The 15,641-nt window shown below is 41.7% G+C and overlaps 1 pseudogene; it reads right to left on the reverse strand.

Moving 5' to 3' along the window:
• Positions 1 to 3,295: 3,295 nt before the first annotated feature.
• LOC124077676 (RNA-binding protein with multiple splicing 2-like) lies at positions 3,296 to 3,982 on the reverse strand (annotated as a pseudogene).
• Between the last annotated feature and the right edge of the window lie 11,659 nt (positions 3,983 to 15,641).

The raw sequence follows: 15,641 nt of genomic DNA on the forward strand, positions 1-15,641 counted from the left end.
GGGTGATTCACCACATTCCTTTTCTTATATTGTAGTTAACTACACACAACACAACATATTACTATTTTAACAATTTTATCTCTATTGCTCTCTCTCTATTGATCCTATTGGTCCTCTGCAGAACCTGATTAATATGCCATGTTCTACTGATCCTTTCCATTTTGCCCATTTTTCTTCACAAACACAGTCAAATGAAATATTCAAATAGGGGCGTAATATCCCTAGCATTCAGTGTGCCTCACGATTTACAACTTTACCTAATCAGCATCAAGTTTATGAGATCTTCATTTTTTTAATCATCAGGTTGAACGTTTTTATTTTTCTACTTAACATTTATTTTATAAATCACTGAAAATGTAATAAAATATTAAATAATTGATTGGCATCCTAATAAAAGTGATGAAACTACAGACCAGCCATTGGCTGGCGAGCAACTCTGCTGTGAGATCCCTGGGAATATTCATTTTGCCAGCTGATGCATGAGAGTCTGCATTTGGCAAATAACATGAGTGCAGGACAGTAAAAGGAAGTTTGGTTGTTTCAAAGCCCAGTTATCACAGCTGAAGACGAGTTATGCCAGGTAGTAATGAGGGATGAGAAGTGCACAGATGACTTTAAAGCCAGATATTACAAGTACCTAAAAAGGAACCCAGGAAAAACAACAGTGAGAGGTCAGGTCATGCCTACCTGGGAAGGAGGGGCATCTGGGCTGGCATTTGCTCCAGGTCTTAAAGAACAAGGAGAAGATTTGAAGGATAGGCAGGAAATGTTGATGTCAAAGAAATTACATACCCTTCTCCTTCCCTTTTGAATTTTAAATTATTTGAGATGCAGACACGGAAGTCTGGCAGCTGGAAATTTAATTTTCACTTTTATTATCTATAAAGCTGCTAAGGGAACAGGGCTAACTAAGGCCTACTGCCAAGAGGGCTGAAGTGACATTCCTCGGTCAGGGGATCCACTAGGCGAATGATTCATTTTTGTATGGCAGAGATGTCAACCAGGACTCAGGCCATCCCAAAAGCAGAGCAGAAAGGACTGGGATCAGCATGCCCAGATCTTTCTCTCAGATGCCACTTCTGAAAGGAATATTGAGAAAGGAGAGGGAGAGAGGCCAAGAGTGGGGCTCAGGTGGATGTTTCCACTGGAAATGTGAGGAGGGGGATGGGACAGGGTATCCAGCTATTTGTTCTTTCATTGCTTAGAGTTTATCAAGTGTGCCATCACCTGCCCAGGGTAGTGGCTCATGTCTGTAATCCCAGTGTCTTGGGAGGCTGAGGCAGGAGGATTGCAAGTTCAAAGCCAGCCTCACCAATTTAGTGAGGTCCTAATAAAATATAAAAAGGGCTGAGATGTGACTCAGTGGTTAACAGCCTAGAGGGTGTTATTCCCACCTTCTGATATTGGAATGGATCTCTGAATGTCCTCTTAGGACCATTGCTGGCCAGTGTATATTTTATCTCAAAAGGGACGAAGACAACCCAGAGAATGAAAGAGTCAGATAAAAAATATTAGTTAAATCATTTTTGTTCCAGTTATAATTGCTGCATCATAGACTCTTACAAATTTAGTGTTAGAAAACAACAATCCATTGTTATTCTTAACCATTCTTTAGTGTACCCTTCAGTGGCATTAAGTGCATTCACATTGGTGGGCAGACGTCACCACCATCCGACTCCAGAGCTTTTTCACATGCCCATACTCAACCTCTCTACCCTTTAAACGCCAAATTCCTGTTCCCTCCTGTCCCCAGCCCCTGGCAATCCCATTCTACTTCCTGTCTCTGTGAGTTTGACTACTTAGATAGACCTCATAAAAAGCCAGTCATACAGCACCTGTCCTTTCGTGTCTGGCTCATTTCACTACAGGGCCTATTTTACGTTTTAGTTTGTTTTGCCTGGGGCTGGGGACAGAACCCCGTGCTTCACCACATGCTAGGCAAGCACCCTACCACTGAGTTACAGAGCTGGTGGGATCTATTTTATAAAATAAAATCTGCCACATGTTCTCAGATCAGGTTGGGACAAAGCTAATTCTATTTTTCTTTTTATTTATTTATTTTAGTTATAGGTGGACACAATATCTTTATTTTATCTTTATATGGTGCTGAGGATCTAACCCAGGGTCTCCCACAAGCAAGGTGAGTGCTCTCCCTCTGAGCCACAATCCCAGCCCCTAATTCTATTTTTCTATCTAAAACTACATCCAGCCACACTACTACTGTGCTTAACTGGTTTTGCAATGAGTTAAATAGTAAAAAGATGCTCTGATAATACAATTCTAACAGAGAGGACCCAAATTTGAACATAAACATCTCTATAATTATCAAATTCTCATGGGAGTAGAGTCCTAGAATTAATTCATTTAATTCAGTCTATTGAACTCAAATTCTAAAAGTTTTGAACTAAAGTCTAAAAGGAATTAAGGTTTAAAATAAAATGATCTTGTCCTATGAATTAAAGTTCAAATAAAACTTTTTTTCTTTATTTTTCTTAAACCAATGCCTGACACAAAGGCTCGCTGCTGAAGAATGGAAACCCTTTTCTTTTTTATGCCTCAAACCAAACATTAAACTTATCTGACAAGGCAAACAAGGTCTCTTTAATAATTAATAGTACACACATGAAAATCCTTTATGATGCATAAATATTTTGTTACACAGAGTACAAAAACACTTTTCACGTCTTGTTTGATTTTTTAAGGTTTGGAAAAAACAAGGAGCAGTGTTGGGGGCAGGGCGTCCTGTGGAGAGGTCAGCAAGATGGGCAGAGGAGAGGACTTTCTTACAGTTATTGGCCCATCTGAGAAGGAAGCAGAGGACTGATTCCAAATGACAAGGCAAATGTTGTGTGGTGGTTGCTGAGCCTGGAAGTGTGTGTGGCGCACGGGTCCTTGGGGGAGAAGTAGCCACAGGGCTCAGGCCTCTATGAAGCCTGGTGGGTGTAGGGGCGGGGTGTGGAGAGAGGGACCAAGCACCATAAGCTAGGACCTGTTGCTATGGAGACAGTGTGAGAACAAACTGTACACTCACATATACACAAATTGAAGTGTCTTAATTCATGCCAGAAAACATGCAAAATTAAATGCCTCTTTTCCTTGAGGGAGAGCTTAAGAAGCATGTTTGAGTAGGAGGTCAGGTCAGGTCTTGCTGGGTCACAGTGAGGCCTCCTAGCTGGGGCTGGGTGTTCCAGCAAGAAGGCCCTCAAATCCTCCAGGGAGGCCTGGGAGAAGGGTTTGGGGTGGAACAAGCCTGAGGAAGAGGGAAAGGAACAGGAACCCATTCACTGAGTCAGGCTTAAGATTCACAGTCTCCAGAGAAGCAGCAGCTCTGCACAGGCCGCAGGGGGCGGTGGAAGCTCAGGGCCCTATTCTGGCCCCACCACATAGTTCTAGAACCAACAGAACTGGGATACTTCCATCCTTGCTGGGTGCCGTGGGAGGAGGGGTACCAGTGCACCTGAGCATGTAGGCCAGCAGCAGCAGCTGCAGTGGCATCTGGGTAGGTGAACACAGCATGTGAGATGGCTGGGGTCAGCTCTGTGGTATACAGAGGATAAGGGGCCCAGGCCTCTGGGGATGCAGGAATCAGAGCAGCCCCCATCAGGTCATAGGGATTCCGGGAGATGAAATGTGCTCCCAGGGCAGGGTGAACACTGGTGGGATTTGGTGTTGCAATAAGCTTGCTCTTGGCCATCTTGGTGTTGGCTTTGGCAAACTCTAGCCTCAATGGTTTGTGGGTTCTCAGGATCAAAGTGAATATGCTTCAGTGCATTCTTGGAGGCTTCTGCTCCTGCCTGGCTGTCAAAGATGACAAAACCAACAGGCTGTCTCCAGGTGAGCTTGATCAGGGACCCTTCATGTGTCTTGATGGCTGGAAGAGCAGGTAGAGTTCTCTGGGTTTAATGTCCACAGGGAGGCCACTGACAATGTCTGAACCTCCTCCTCCAGGATTGTGCTGGCTGTCAGGCTTCAAGTTGCTCATGGTGAAGGGGGAGGGGGTGGCTAGGGGAAGGGAACAAGGAGGGCGAGCCTGGCACCTGGCCCGGCTGGGATGTATAAAGTTCAAAACTTTTAAAGTCTGGCCGGCATGGTGGTGCATGCCTGTAAATCCCAGTGGCTCTGGAGGCTGAAGCAGGAGAATTACAAGTTCAAGGCCAGCCTAGCAAATCAGTGAGGCCCTAAGCAACTTAGTGAGACCCTTTCCCAAAATAAAAATAAAAAGAGCTGGGGATGTAGCACAGGGTAAAGCATCTGTGGGTTCAATCCCCAGTACCTCCTCCCCCACAAAAAAGGTACATTTGGCAGCCACTTTTTGGAATGAACTTTAAATCAATAAATGCCTCTAAGTCATTAGACATTTTCTAACTTGCCATTTTTACCCAACTTGGTGCAGTTTAGGAAACGAGATAATTTATCTTGGAATTGTATCAAAAACTGGCATAACAAGTATTTACACATGCTCACTAAGTGCCAGGAACTGTTCCAAGTGACTCTGTGTGTCATTTCCAGTTTATTAGACCCATTTTACATACAAAGAAACTGAGGCTTAGAGAGGTGCTGCTGTAGATGTTGTTTTTAAATCAACAACAGAGCCAAAATAATTTTTAAAAATAACCTCCTAGTAATCCTATTTAAACCAAAACCAGGAACCATTATATAACTGGAATACCACTTGAGAGAACCATTTTATAACTGGAATACCACTTGAGAGAATCCTCAGTTCCCCAAAGTATATATAACCTGATAAAATTCTGGAAGCTGTCCTATCTTTTTTTTACCTCCCCAGTTTGGGTGATTTTTGAGTCCTGGCTTAGTCCCTTATGCATGCTAGGCAAGTGCTCTACCGCTGTACTACATACCTAGTCCTATTAAAAAAAATTAAATTTTGAAACAGGGTGTGGCTGAATTATTGCCCAATCTGACCTTGAACTTGAGAGATCCTCTTACCTTAGCCTCCAAACGAGCAGGGATTTACATGTGTGCCCCACAGCGTCTTATCTATCAGGCCATCCAATAGTGGCTTCTTACTCCCCTCACCTGACAGTTTTCTCCCTGTTGCTTGGCTCTGTTCCCTTCCTCCAGTGGCCATATTGTGATGTTCTTTAAGGGAAGCAGGAGATGGCTCTTGATTCGCCTGAGCTTATAATGACTGACACATTCATGGGTTTCTGAGTGATTGTTTAGATAAAGATACAGATATGATGGGGCAAATAAGATTGGAGAATATCTGCAACACTTCTGGGAAGATTTTCCTCACTTTCAAAAAAGTAATAGATGATAAGGACATTTCCTTTTTCTGTCTTGAGATGCCATTCTTTGAGTGTGTGATGTTGCAGCTATTTTGTAGTCAAGAGGGAACAAGCTTGGAAACAAAGCCCAATCACTGAACATGGAAAAACAGAAAGATGGAGAGAATCGATGTCCTGGATGACGTCAACCAACTTCTGAGCTGAGCCCAGGATTTCCCTCACGTCTGGACTTCTTGTTTTGAGAAACAATAATAAAAATCCTTATCTTAAAGTCACTTGCAATGAGTGTTCTTTTCTTATGTTAAAATAATCCTAAAGGATACACATTCCCCTTTCCAGAAGAAATATGTCTTTCAAGGAACAGAACAAAATGTTCTTGATCTAATTGTTCCTGAGAAAATTGGTTCATTCTTTTACTTTATTCTTCAAAATTTGGTACAACTTGGATTCCAGCAAATTCATGTCAAGTTCGAAAGTCTGGAAACATCACTTGGATGAGATGCAGGGCAGGCAACGCTTTTGTGGTGATGTCAGGAAATTCTGCTTTCAAATCCAAAGTTCATGAGGATAGAACAAATGAAGGGGAAATGGATGGGCAGGATTAAGACGGAAAGTATGAGACAGTTCTATTAAGAGAGGTTGATGAGTAAGCAGCGTGTTAAAACATGAGGCGATGTCTCCAGGAGGTTTTTTTTGTTTACTTATGGATTTATTTGCCTACTCAAAGATTATCATATTATAAAATCTTATAAGCAAAGGAAAAAAAAAAGGAGTTGCAAACCAAGTGTATGTAATGCTTCTTTTAAGACCAGGAGGGAGGGCTGGGGTGGTGGCTCAGTGGTAGCGCATTTGCCTGGTGTGTGTGAGGCACTGGGTTTGATCCTCAGCACCACATAAAAATAAATAAATAAAAATAAAGGTATTGTGTTCGTTGTGGGTGGGGGGAATACCCAGGAGGAACAATGTAATTATCAAAACAAATAGGCTAAGTTTATTTAAAACATTTATTAGTGGAACGATCCATCTAAAGGAATTCTACATAGCATCCAAATTAATAAAATGGAAGTGTTGTGTAAGGGTTCATATGTGAATATGGAAAGACATGCAAGATATATTAAGTGAAAAAAATTGCCGAAGTATCTGTGACGTAGGGATAAACAATGGTCCAGGTTTTCAGGGACTGAGGCGATTCCTGGGATATGAGCCTTTTAGTCTTAAGGGGACAAAATGATCCACCTAGATAATGAGATTCTATTTTTGAAACAATATATTCTATCAATTTAGATGTCTTCTGCTGCAAAATAATGGAATCCCTGGCTTATTTGACTTAAGCCATGAGGATATTTGCCCTTATAAGAAGTTCACATTCAAAGTGTTAGTTTGATTTTCCAGTTCAGTCCCTCAGAGACAATTTGGGTTTTCTTTTCTTTTCTTTTTTTTTTTTTTGGTGGTGGGTACTGGGGATTTTTTCCAGTACCCACTATGTGAGCCACGTCCCCAGCCCTATTTTTTATAGAGTCTCACTGAGTTGCTTAGGGCCTTGCTAAGCTGCTGAGGCTGGCTTTGAACTCACGATCCTCCTGCATCAGCCTCCCAAGTCGCTGGGATTACAGGCTCGAAACTGGCTCATTTTTTTTTTTAAGTTATGCATGGACACAATATATTTTTTATGTTTATTTATTTTTATGTGGTGCTGAGGATCCAACCCAGTGCCTCACATGTGCGAGGCAAGCGTTCTGGCACTGAGCCGCAGCCCCAGCCCTCAGTTTGGGTTTTCTTAATGTTAAATATATCCATCATTCAGAAGAGATTATCTTGGTATCCAATTAAAATAAAGCAACATTAAGCAAAAAAGAGGGGCTGCCTCTTCCTGGGATATGAGGTGTCTTTCCAAGAAGCCCCCATCAGTTTAAAAGTAGTTGACAAATTCTGCTCCTGCCCCAAAGTTTGGAGCAAATATCCTTGAGGTATTGCCTCAGCGCTTTCTGTTTCAGACAGATTATTACATAACAAGATGATAGTTGTTGAGTCTGTTGTGTTGTCATTTAAAAAAAAAACATTTCTGCTTTTCCATAATGAAATTAGTAGTCCTAAGTAGGATATGATAGGTTTGGAACTGAGATCTATAAAGTCTTTTAAATCTAAAATTAAATTTAAAGTTGTTTAAATATAAGAGTGTTATTTTTTTAAAAACACCTGTGTTTCCTGGAAGTCCCAGGTGACTTGTTCTCAAGTCTCATTGGCCAGAATCGCAGCCTGTGCCCTTTAAACCAATCTGTGCACAAGAAATAGCTTGGATTTCCTGATAAAAATGGGTTATTTAGAAAAGAACAAGGGTAAATGTTGCATAGAGAGTCAACAATGTCTTCTGTGTATAAATTTTTACATATTAAAAATATATGTACTTGGAACTGCAAGAATGTAAATAAGGGGCTGGGGTTGTGGTAGAGCGATCACCTACATGTGCGAGGCCCTGGGTTTGATCTTCAGCACCGCATAAAAATACATTTATAAATAAAGGTATTGTGTTCAACTACAACTAAAAAATAAATTCAAAAGAAGAATATAAATATAATAAATATAAATATAAATCAAGGCAGCTGTTTTTGTTTGTTTGTTTTTGGTACTGAGGATTGAACCCAGGTGTGCTTAACCACTGAGCCATATCCCCAGTACCCCAACCCCTCTTTTAATATTTTATTTAGAGACAGGGCCTCACTGAGTGGCTTAGGGCCTCGCTAAATTGATGGGGCTGGCTTTGAACACACAATCCTCCTGCCTCAGCCTCCTGAGCTGCTGGGCTTGCAGGTGTGTACCACCAGGCACTAGCGGGTCAACTGTTTTTTATGAGAGTGGATTTGTGCTAAGAAATAAATGTTGGGGCTGGGGATGTGGCTCAAGCAGTAGAGCCTTGCCTGGCATGCGTGGGGCGCTGGGTTCAATCCTCGGCACCACATAAAAAAAATAAAGATGTTGTGTCCACCAACAACTAAAAAAATAAATGTTAAAAAGTCTCTCTCTCTCTCTCTCTTAAAAAAAAAAAAGAAAGAAATTCTCTCTCTCTCTCTCTTTAAAAAAAAAAGAAAGAAATGTTTCTGATTTTTGTTTTGTTTTATTTTTATAATAGTTTTTTTTTTCAGTAACGAGCATTATTTTTACATTTAAAAATGGAATCATTTAGAAATGAGTGCAGGAAAAGAGGATTAATTTCACCCAGGATATGGACCCATGCAGATAAAAAGAATAAAAACGTTCATGATTGTGGAAGGAGAGACCTTCAGCTATAAACCCAATTCCATCCTGAGGGGAAGAATGATTTCCCCAGAGGCCTTTATTTGTTGTTCTCAGGACAGATTCTGTGCTTTTTAAAACACCTGAGAATGTCAAGGTAGATGCAGGCAGTACAACTCAAATTAACAAGTTTCATCATTATTTTTGGAAGAGTGGGGGTGGGGGTGCTGGGGTTGTGACTCAAAGGTAGAGCGCTTGCCTAGCATGGGTGGGAAGCTGGGTTTGATCCTCAGCACCACAAATAAGGATATTGTGTACACCTATAACTGAAAAATTAATAATTTTTTTTTAAAAAAGGAATTACCCAGGAATTATACAATGGGTTACTATTTATTCATTTCAAACTTGGAAGTAAAAATTAGTTGTCCTAAATAGGGCATGGTAGGTTTGGAACTGAGATATATAAGTAGATTTTATATATATATATATATATATATATATATATATATATATATATATATATATATATATTGTCAATGGACCTTTATTTTATTTATTTGTATGTGGTGCTGAGAATCGAACCCAGTGCCTCACACATGCTAGGCAATTTCTCTACCACTGAACCCCTACTGTAGCCCATAAGTAGATTCTTATGTAAAATTAGAAAAAAAAAATTCTAGTTCAAGGGTGCATTAAAACAAAACAAAGCAAAACAGACAAACAAACAAACAAAAAACACCTTCAAGGAAGTGTGGAGTTTTTGTTTTTTTCTTTCTCTGAGCTATACCCCCAGCCTTTTTTGTTTTGAGACTGGGTCTGGCTAAGTTGCCCAGGCTGGCCTTGAACTTGGGATCTTCCTGCCTCAGCTTGCTGAGTCACTGTGATTACAGATGTGGGTCACCATGCCTGGCATTGATCCATATTTATAATTAACCAGAGTCTATACTTTATTCAGATTTTCTTAGTTTTTACTTACTATCCTTTTATGTTCAAGGGTCCCAGGATACTGCAGAATATCTGTTCATTTTGTTCTCAAGGCTCCTAGGTTCCCCTTAGCTGTGACAGTTCCTTGTTTTTGATGACCTTGACAGTTTGGGGTCTGAATGTATGTTTTATAGGCTGCCTCTCCATTGGGATTTTTCTGCAGTTTCATTCATGACTAAGCAGGAATTATAGGTGTGGCAGAGGAAAACCATTGAATCGTCATTCTTATCACATTGTGTCAGAGGTGCACCGCATCATCATGACTCATCACTATCGATGTTGATGTAGATTTAGCCATTCTTCATATACTGCTTTTCATGTTGAGATAAGAACCTGGGGGCTGGAAGTGCAGAGCATATGGTTAGCATGCACAAGACCCTGGGTTCAATCCCCAGCACCAAAAAAAAAAAAAAAAAAAAAAAAGCTCAATAAACAAATATAAGTACCTGGTCCTAGTTCATAACTGCCAGTGTCTCCAGTTAGCAAGGACTTAGAGACTCTAAACACAGGTATTATGATTTAAGAGGGACAGATGACCTTCCCGTTGGCCCCAGGTATGGGAGAAGGGTGTGGGGTAGAGAGGAGTCAGGAGGACCTGCCCACTTTTGCCACATGCCAAACCCACAAGGGATGCTTGCCAAAGGCCAAGGTCAGCTGCCAAGCAGGGCCGAATGCCCAGTCCTCTTCCTGTTGACTAGTAATGACCTTTCATGGTGCAGCTTCAAGTGTTCAACTCCCTCTCTTCTGTAAGTGCCTTCCTGTGGATGATGACTCACTCTCCAGGGCAGATCAGCAATAGTAAGGATCCAGGCAAGCTGGCCTCGAGTCAAGGGAGGGAAAAGGGAAACTAGGAATTAGATCTGAAAAATGCACCAGAAAAATGTCTAACTTCCTCCCCATCGCACAGCAATTTTGCTTGGATTGTTCCTTGCGTTATTTGAACATGAACAAGTATTCAAATTCTTTGTCCTTGGAAGGATTTTTTTTTCTTTCTTCTGACACATTAACCAGTTCATGCAACTGAAGTAGATCACACAAAAATAATATAATTATAATTATTTTAGTTAACATATATTAAGCATTTTATAATGTATCAGGAAATGTGATAATTATTATATGTTCCAAGCTCATTTGATTTTCAGCAATACTGCAAGGTTGCTAGCCATGTTTTAGAGAGGATACAATGAGGCACAGAAAGGTTAAGGAGCTTGTCCAACTGAGAACACATAGCTAATATGTGGCAGAGGAGGGTTTAAATATGTCTGATTCTTCACTCCACACCCCTGCACTGTTCTACCAACCACTCTGCTAAGTTCTTCAATAAACCGCTAAGCCACCCGGCTGCACCAATCACGCTCCATACTGCTGGGTCATTCCACAAACCACTACTTTTTCCGCTACCTCCTTCAAAAAACAACTATGTCACTACTGCACTATTCAACAAACCACCACCACCACATAAGCTACACTCAGCAACAGACCAGTATGATCAGTACAATATCCATATCCAGGATGGTGTGGAGGGTTAGTACAGTTAACCATGACATCATAGCACTACACCGTCCAACGTGCCTCTACATCAGTCAGCAGTGTCACAATGCTCCCAGCAACATGCAAAGTTCTGATAGTAAGAGGATGAATGAACTGGGTCCCAGTACAAAGGGTATTACTGTTGGTTCACTTAACCCTAGAAGTGCAGGGGATCCAGAAGTTCCCATGTGACAGTGTGAGACTCAGGGCTGCAGGAGAGCTGGCTGTGTAGAAGAGACCTTCAGACAGGATAAAGAACTAGCAGGGTATGATGGTGCACGCCTATAATCCCAGCAACTCAGTAGGCTAAGGCAGGAGGATCACAAGCTCGAGGCCAGCCTAGGCAATTTAATAAGACCCTACGCACCTTAGTGAGACCCTGTCACAAAAGAAAAACAAAATACACTGAAAGGGGGCTGGGGAAGTGTCACAAGCAGTAGCGCTCTCGCCTGGCATGCGTGAGGAGCTGGATTCGATCCTCAGCACCACATAAAAATAAAATAAAGATGTTGTGTCCACTGAAAACTAAAATAAATAAATAAATAAATATTTAAAAAATCTCTCTCTCTCTCTCTCTCTCTCTCTCTCTCTCTCTCTCTCAAAATACACTGAAAGGGCTGGGGATGTAGCTAGACTACATGCACCTCTGGGTTCTGTCCCCAATACTGCAAAGATAGATAAATAGATAGATAGATAGATGGATGGATGATAGATAGAGCTCCTTGGTGGATCATTATGTAAGTATTTGAGTGTTTCACTGATTGAGAGGGTATTGGCTGAGGCTTTTTGGATAGGTTGGGACTGCATTAATATTTTCCCCATTTTAACTCATGAAATTTGTTATCCAGCATTTTTTAAAGAAAGCAATTTGATTCAGATGATTCATTATGCCTGGGATGCCAATTCAAGGCCATCTGGGGAGACTTTTTGGGGATCTTCTAAATTACCGTGGAAGCCACCTCCTGGCTCAGCAGGCCCACTCACAGGATCTGAATACCTTCTGATGGATGGGTAGTGCTGGGTGGATACAGCAGCCTGAAAGGGACTTCACAGCTCTGCAAGGAAAGGAGCAAAAAGGTCCTGCATTTGACCGCAACACTAAACAGCCCTTTCATTACTGATGAAGAGGGTTTGGGGAAGGTTGGCCAGGATCCTGGACTGGGAGTTAAGGGCAAGTTATTAAAGACCTATAAAGAACCTCACTGGGAAGTTTAAGGGATTTCTGGCTCTGATATTAGATGGCATTGAAAGAAAGGACCAAATGGCCCTCCAGCCTCAAGAGGGGTCCTCCTGGATTGGAGGCTGCAGGTTGCTGCCATCAGGTTCAACACCAAGCCAGGGAAAAGGAGAGGAAGGAAAAAGAAATAATCCAAGAAAGATCAATATTCAGCTTTAACGATGCTGAAGGGGTAGGAAAGGGGGTGATCACTTCCTGCCCATCATACAGGGTCATGGCTGACACCTCTATAACAAAGGACAAGTTAAAAGAGAAAAGCATTAACAAATATATTTGTTCATGGTTTTACCTGACATAGGAGCCTTCAGAATGAAGACTCAAGACCCAGGGTGAATGCTCCATCTTTATACTTAGCTTAGCTAAAGCACACACAGTTATATAGAAATGTGATTGGATTAAAAAGGGGGTGACCTGATAGTGAGAGGTTGAGTGGGGAAACCCAGCAAGGTGTGTCTGTGTGACCTTCCCTCCTTCTGGGTCTGGGGCAGGACCCTTTTTGGATTGAGGGTCTTAGGATCTACCTTAATTTTTTTATGGCCAGCTCATATGCAGAAAGTTAGGAAAAAGAAAGAGTAGCATTTTTAGGTTTCATGGCTGACTTTGGGGAAAAGGAAGTCTAGTTTCTTTGACCTGGGTGGGGGAAGCAGAATTCTAATTTCTGTGGCTTATGTCGAGGAGAATGGGCGGGGGGGGGCGGCGGGGTGAGAGATAGGAGGGAGAGGAAGATCAAAGAGAAAATTCGCTCACTAGGACTTCACTTTGGGGTATTGCTTTTCTGAGTCCCAACAATACTAAGTGGGTATTCACGCTCTTTGGAAAAATGAAGCCAGGTAGGGAGCATTTGTTTGCTCAAGGAATCAAGACTCCTTGCCTCTCTTACCTCGGTAACCTTTACCAGACTTCATCACGTGCTTCTTGAGTTAGGTCTGGAGACTCAGTTTTCTTTCTGTTATTAAATATGAAGACAAGTTTTCCCATCCCATGAGATGGGCTAGACAGAGGTTCAACAAAGAAAGAGTTGTCCCTTTCCACCTTTTTCTGTCTCCTTAAAGACTCGTTATTTATTCCAATGTTCCTTTCTCACATTTATCCATTCTTGGTCTGCCCATTAGGAGAACAGGGCCGGAAACACCTGTTCTATCCATCAGCATGAGGATATCATGGGGCTCCATACACTTTGAAAGATGCATGGATGATCATTGAAATATTGACAAAGAGTAGAAGTCTTTGGGTTTTTAAAAAATTTTGTATATATGTGTGTGTGTGTGTGTATGTGTGTGTGTGTGTGTGTGTATTGTTGATGGGCCTTTATTTTATTCATTTATTTTATATGTGGTGCTCAGAATCAAACCCAGTGCCTCATACATGGGAGGCAAGCGCTTTACTACTGATCCACAACCTCAGTCCCAGTCTTTGTGTTTTAATATTGTTTGTTAAAAGTTCTTAATTCCATGAGGGTGGTGGGGGTTTGTCTGGTTTTTCACTGATTTCCCCAGATCTTAGGACAGTGACAGACACATAGTTAGTGTGATGGCAAAACCAGACCTGGTTGTAAAATGAAATTATAAAAATGTTATGATAAGAAACAATGCCTAGAAAAAGGGTCAGTTCCCCTCCCCTTCTAATCAGCCTTTCTTCAGGAAAACTAATTAGCCATGGGTCTCTACTTTTGGATTGTACATAACTGTCTCTAGGAGTCTGAGTTCCCTGTGCCAAGCTTTCCAGGTTAGAGATTTAACAGATGCGGGGGGGGGGGGGTGGAACCATTTCTTCTTATCTGTTTCTGTAAGTGCTTTATGTTAGAGACCCTGCACAAGGCCTCCAGTCACTTTTTAAAGAAAAAAAAATGATGGATGGGTCTAAGATGATGCCAAATAACCTATAAATGTTAAAACATATACAATATGGATCAGGGCTCAGAATTTGGAGTTTCTTCTCTGGGCCTGCCTGCATAAAATGAAGTTTGGCATTCTCTTCCTCTCCGAGTGCTGCTTGCTGCTTCTCGACCAGTCTGATTCCCTCAATAATCAGCTCTCAAATAAAGTTGTTAAATGCATGGGAAAAGAGAAAAAAAGAATCATAGAATTTAACATCTGGAGGTTCCTTAGAGATCATCTCAACTCTCAATGGAGAAATCCTAGCAAGCTTTAGACCTCTCAAGATATCATGGCCTCAAGGGTTGAAAAATTGAACACGTCTCCCAGATGACGTGGGGCCAAGTTTCACATTCAGTTTCTCTTCCCACTTTGCAATAACCTGAAAGCAATTTTGAAAAGCAAAAAACAAAACAAAACAAAACTTTAGGTCTATATTGACTCTTTTTTTTGTGTGTGTGGGGGGGGGGCAAGGAAAAAGGAAACCATTTCCACCCAGCTTGGAACACTACATGTCTAGTCTTATTCCACTTTTTAAAAGTAGACAGAATACCAAAACTGGGAGATTTTCTTGGCATTCCATGTTCTCATTCCTGGGTCACAGCACAGTCAGCATACGCATATCACCACGAACTTCTTCTCACACCAAAGTCACACTGTGGGCTATGTCAATGTGGCCTCCCAAGAGCATCCCCCACACTTGGACCCACCAGCAGATTTTTCTGTTGGAACAATTGGGTTGATAATGGTCAAAAGGACTTCAGAAGTCTGGAGTCTTTTTGCCATGGTTACCTGGCTAGCCAGTGGCACATCTTCCCCAGTGGCCCAGCTTAGAGACATTTAATGAAGGAATGCTGCTTGTCAACTGATGCTGGTCCCTCTTCAGACCACAAGACCTGTTATTGTGAGTGGGGAAACCCACATTCTGTGGGTTAACGACAGGGGAAGTTGCACATCTGCCATGCGGCCTCTTGTTGCACTATAGCACGAGAGAGTCCATGTTTATGCATGTTGCTATCCCTGGATTCTTCAGCCTTTCCTGAACTTTCCCTGGATCTTTCCTCAGCATTGAGGCCCTATGTCTGTTTATGCAAGCAAAAGAAAAGGTGCAGAAAGATGTTTGTCAAACTGTTACCAGTGGTTATGTTGGGTGGTAGGATTGGAGTCAGGCAGAAGGAGATTAATTAACTTTTGCCTTCTCCACCTTTGCTCATTACAACCAGCATGTATCGCACCTACAGTTTTACAATCCCAATAAAATTAAAAAGCAAGTTGCAAAAGGATGCATACGGTATGATATCATGCACATAAAATCCAAAATGTTTCTGACTTCTCCCTACAGGCTGATTCTCCACACAGGTCTTGTTGAACAACAGGATGTATTGTCATGGGGTTCGTACCTAGGGATCTAGTAACAGCCTAAACCCTGTTGGAAGACTACACACCCCCTGGGAAGGGCTGATAGAGAAGGGAGGTGGAATGAGGTTGAGGGAGGCAACTTCACCTGGACCCGTGACCTTCTGTTTCCTAAAAAAA

Source organism: Marmota monax, unplaced genomic scaffold, assembly GCF_021218885.2.
Source record: "Marmota monax isolate L192 unplaced genomic scaffold, Marmota_monax_Labrador192_F-V1.1 WCK01_AAM20220418_F8-fsc00015, whole genome shotgun sequence".
In the NCBI taxonomy this organism is placed as follows: domain Eukaryota; kingdom Metazoa; phylum Chordata; class Mammalia; order Rodentia; family Sciuridae; genus Marmota; species Marmota monax.